Source organism: Alnus glutinosa, chromosome 1, assembly GCF_958979055.1.
Source record: "Alnus glutinosa chromosome 1, dhAlnGlut1.1, whole genome shotgun sequence".
Taxonomy (NCBI): domain Eukaryota; kingdom Viridiplantae; phylum Streptophyta; class Magnoliopsida; order Fagales; family Betulaceae; genus Alnus; species Alnus glutinosa.
Genome location: NC_084886.1, coordinates 43,400,685 through 43,405,268, shown reverse-complemented (window position 1 = coordinate 43,405,268; position 4,584 = coordinate 43,400,685). Strand labels below are relative to the sequence as shown.

At 33.8% G+C, this 4,584-nt stretch overlaps 1 long non-coding RNA gene across 1 annotated transcript; it reads left to right on the top strand.

Moving 5' to 3' along the window:
- The first annotated feature begins 1,016 nt into the window (after positions 1 to 1,016).
- LOC133869025 (uncharacterized) lies at positions 1,017 to 1,767 on the top strand. Its single transcript, XR_009900410.1, has 2 exons — positions 1,017 to 1,093; positions 1,216 to 1,767. It is a non-coding gene; the product is annotated as an uncharacterized LOC133869025 (long non-coding RNA).
- Positions 1,768 to 4,584: the final 2,817 nt, after the last annotated feature.

Here is a 4,584-nt window from a genome sequence, read left to right as displayed (position 1 = left end):
ATGAAAGTCATTTGTTATTTTTGCATACTATAAAAAGCTCTCTTATGCTATGCGGATCCTATTGCAAATTCGTATAACCACGTGAATTTTGCATTTTTCCTTTATTTATAATTGTTTTGAAAAGGGTTTGTTTGTTTTTGTTCTATTTCCGGGTTGTGTATATTTAATTTTTTTTTAATATATTTAATGAATTGTTATATGATTGTCATACAATTAGAATAATGTGACAGTGAAAATCAACTTTTAAATTAATAAGAGCATGTAAATAAAAAAATCAATAAGTAATTTTCTGTGTCATGACATCACAATTATATAACAGTTTACCAAATAGCATTTATCTGCTCTAATACATAACATCAGTTAGATAAGTTTAAATTTTTAAAAAATAAATTAATATATTATTAGAAAAATAAATTGTTTATTCATAATTAAAAAAATTAATTTTGATTTAAAAAGAAAAGAAAAGAAAAAAAAACCGTTATGGAACGATGCCAACAAAATAGAATTGGATATGATCGATGTCCCATTACCGAGCTGATCCAAAAAAAATGGGTCAATAAGTCAATTTGGGCTATTTCATTGGGTTGACCCAGTACTTAAAGTACAACATTCTTTTCTCTTCAAATTAAACGCACCCTGTATTATTAATTAGTTCTATATATGCATAAATGCATGTCATTACTCAGAGAATTAAAAAAAAGTTCTTTAATTACTTTGTATGCAGTGAAAAAAGAAATGTGCTCGTAATTATTGCAGGTCAGAATTATTGCACGTGTCACACGATTTTGAACCCTACACTACACTGAAATCATAATTAATCCAGATTAATTATTAAATAATTGAATATTAAGAATGAAATGGTGAAGCATTTATCAATTTGAATCATAATTACTTGTTTGTGGCCACAGCGTCTCCCAATGGAGCATGCCGCAATTGTGACACGTACCCCCACCGCACCCATGCTTTATTAGTGCGCAACTAATTAATCCATGAAAATCGCCTATAAATTGTGACCATTGCCATCCATTCTTTCATTGGCAAGTGGCGACAAACATATCTATATCTTCCAGCAGAAAAGGCAGCCGGCCGGCCGGTACGCATGTTAATTTCAGTAGTAGTGATAATCAATTAAGTTTATGATATATATAGTTTTTGTTAAACAATATATATAATATTAACTAATTAACCCACATGATCTGCTTAATTGCTTCTTAGTTTTACAGCTCGACAATGAAGACTGTACTTGTTTTCTTTGTTGCGTTGGTGTTGATCTTAGCAACTGCGCAAGCCTCCAAGGAGGAGAGTAGTACTACTTTTGGTCGAAAGGTTAATGTCGGGGGGAGTGATCATATTACAAAAGATGAAGCAGCCAACAAAGGCAGCAGTACTACTACTACTACTACTGCAAGCACGAAATCAAAGGCAGATGAAGAAGTGAATCCGGCTTTTCAGAGCTATTCTGGAACAGCCACTGATGTGAAACACCATTATTTCCCGGATGATGACCACAAGCCCTCCCCGCGCAGCTTGTGAGTTGTGAGAAGAAGAAGAATTAATGGACCTGCTTAATGCTTATGTCTGTATGTATGTAACTACGTACGTATGGTGTGGCGTGTAATAAAGTGGAACCAACATGCATGTTATAAGTAGCCAAAGAAATGGCTATACGTACATGTACATGTCATGTTTAGTTTCACCATGGTCATGAAGTAAAACTATGTTGTGAATTATGGCTGTTCTGAAATAAAAGGATCGTGCATGCATGCATATACATACATATATATATATATATATGCATGGATATATAGCATGGTTCTTCCGTGTTTGCTTATAGTTATATGTATGGTGCCTGATCGATATGTGTTTGCAAGATTACTAGGGATTGAAGAAAAGAAACGTACGTGTGTCATAAGAAACCATGCAAAGCTTAGGTTTTCATAGAAAGCAAACCTAATCAGAGTCTGCTGCTGTGTCTACATGAATCGATCTGGTTTATTTTTGTTAACAAACCCCTTTGATACGTTGTTCTCCCTCCGATGAAGGGTTGTGGGGGCTCCTGGAAAATTCGTAGGCTGGATAAGAGAACGCACGATCACATCATCACGGTTTTCCATTGCTTTGAATGGAACAGTACTGGTAGGGTTTCTTGAAGGGAGATCCTTTGTTTCCTTAATTGTTTGTTCTTGCAGTACTGGAAATCCTTTCTAGATTGATGGAGGAGATGTTCGAGATTGAGTTTGACACATCTTTGCTTTGTAGACGATTTGTTGATCGATTCTTTCAGAGGCAAATGTGACTTCAGTAAATGTTGTTAATTAAGCAAGTGTTGCAGGAGTTTGGATCCATGTCGGGACTTAAAGCAAATCCTGATAAGAGCATTTTAATTTGTCATGTTTGCAGTTTCAGAAGTACTGGTGAAATATCAGATAAAGGTCAGCTACCTTGCTCAGCATTGCTAGATAGAATAACTGGGAGGATTGACTCTTGCATCTCTAAAAAGCTTTCCTTTGCAGGTTGTCTCCATCTGTACGTTGGCTTCTATTCGATCTTTACAGCATCCAGATGACCAGATTTATTGGACGGGGATCTTTTCTTCTTGTTTTTTTCTGCCCAAGAAGATAATTAATTAATGCTATTGAACAAAGAATCAATAGTTTTCTGTGGAATGGCAAGAAAAAATCAATTCATGCATGCATCTTCTTTACAGCATCCAGATTACAGTTTCCTCAGTGTAGTGGGGAGAGCACTGCCTTCTGAAATATCGGATGAAACTTTGGGCAACAATCAACAAAATAATTATTGATTCTAACGATGTGGCTTCACTTCTAAGCTCACGTTCATATCGATCTCGATCTTCTTATCCTCATAGATAGTACTTTTTATTTTTTATCGTCATAGATAGTACTAGTCCTTCAACAATTTATCTTTATCCACTACAAGAAAATCGGCCATGACCTCAAAAGATATGATGTCACCAGCGACGTCACAGTTATCTCGTAAAAAAATTTATCAGCAACGACATATATATATATATATATATATAGTCGACATTAATAACGTTATTAGTCGCCGCGGATAACATAAGTAATGGTTTAATGTTTGTAAGTAAGTTTAAGGTTCTTCAAACTACTATATATAGGATAAAGAAGCCCAGGATTATATATTCTTCAAAATATTCTCTCGTTATTTTCTAATTTTTTTCAAAATATTCGGATCGATCTGTTATGAACTGGGCACACATAACAATAATCAACGCTAATTAATCGCAAGAAGGGACAGAAAGGGCATTTATGGTTTGTCCTGATAGCAATTAACAAGTAAGAATAAAGGCTTCACAACTCTGGAGAAAAGAATTAACAATTAACAAGTAATATACGACTATTTTGCCCTATATATAATAAATTACAGTTTGTAAAATGATATATATTTCAACCAAATAAAAAAAACTTATACAACTCTCTTAAAATGTGGAAGATAAAGTACTGGTGGATGTGTGTATATATGGTTAATTCAAAACAATCCATCTAATAGCATTTTTTAGAGAGATTATTTTGTTTGTTTTATTTCATTAAAATGCGTATATGTAATCTTCATCTACTATTGGATGCAGGAAGTATAGGATAATGATATCACTTTTGCCAAAACTCAAAGCTGTTAAACTTTTGCCCTAATTACACCAACACAATATCTCTCAAGGAATTTTTTTGTTGTTAGTTTCTCTAAAAATGAAGCGATATATATAAGATTGAAATGAGACATGAAAATGAAATTGATCAGGCCCTCGTGGTCATTATTTAAAATTGGTGTAACAGTATATATGTTGTTAATATTGACACGTCTTTTAAAAAATTTAAATAATGTAGCATCTTATATATATATATATATATATATATATATATATATATATACACGATTAGATACGCTAATTTCAAATTCTGACTATAAAATAAATACTCACCATTTCATTTCCTTGTCCATTATTTAGGAGGCATTTTATGATACAATCAGTGTAAAGTATAAACGATTTGAACTACAATGTCGTAGACAGTACTTGCTCTAAGACGACTAAATCCCATGCTTAATTAATGTCAGTGAATGATAGAAATACATCCGACGCAAAACGTTAAAACTAACGGCTCCGACCATGTGAAATAGCCATTAACATGCATGCTTCTGTATGCGGAACTAGCTAGCTTGAGATTGAAATTCATGAAATTTAAGTTTGAGATTCTACATGTTTGTCAGCAAGGACGATCTAGATGGCATGATGGCATCCGTGTAACGCGAGGGGTGAAGCAAGATTTGGCATCTAACGTACGGGTAGAATTCATGTGAACTTTCTCACAATAACTGCCAATTTTGCTGGACAGCTAATTGCTTTTGGTACATATAGAGCTCCTACATATTTTTCTCCTACCTACTATTAAAGATTAGTTGTAAGAAATTATATGGCATATGTTTGGTTAAATAGCTTTTTGGAGGCCAAAAAGTACCCAGAAAAGATATCACCTACCTACAGAAGCAGCAACGGAGGAAGTCATTCGGAATTGCGCACACGAGAAACGAAGTTAATACACATCAATC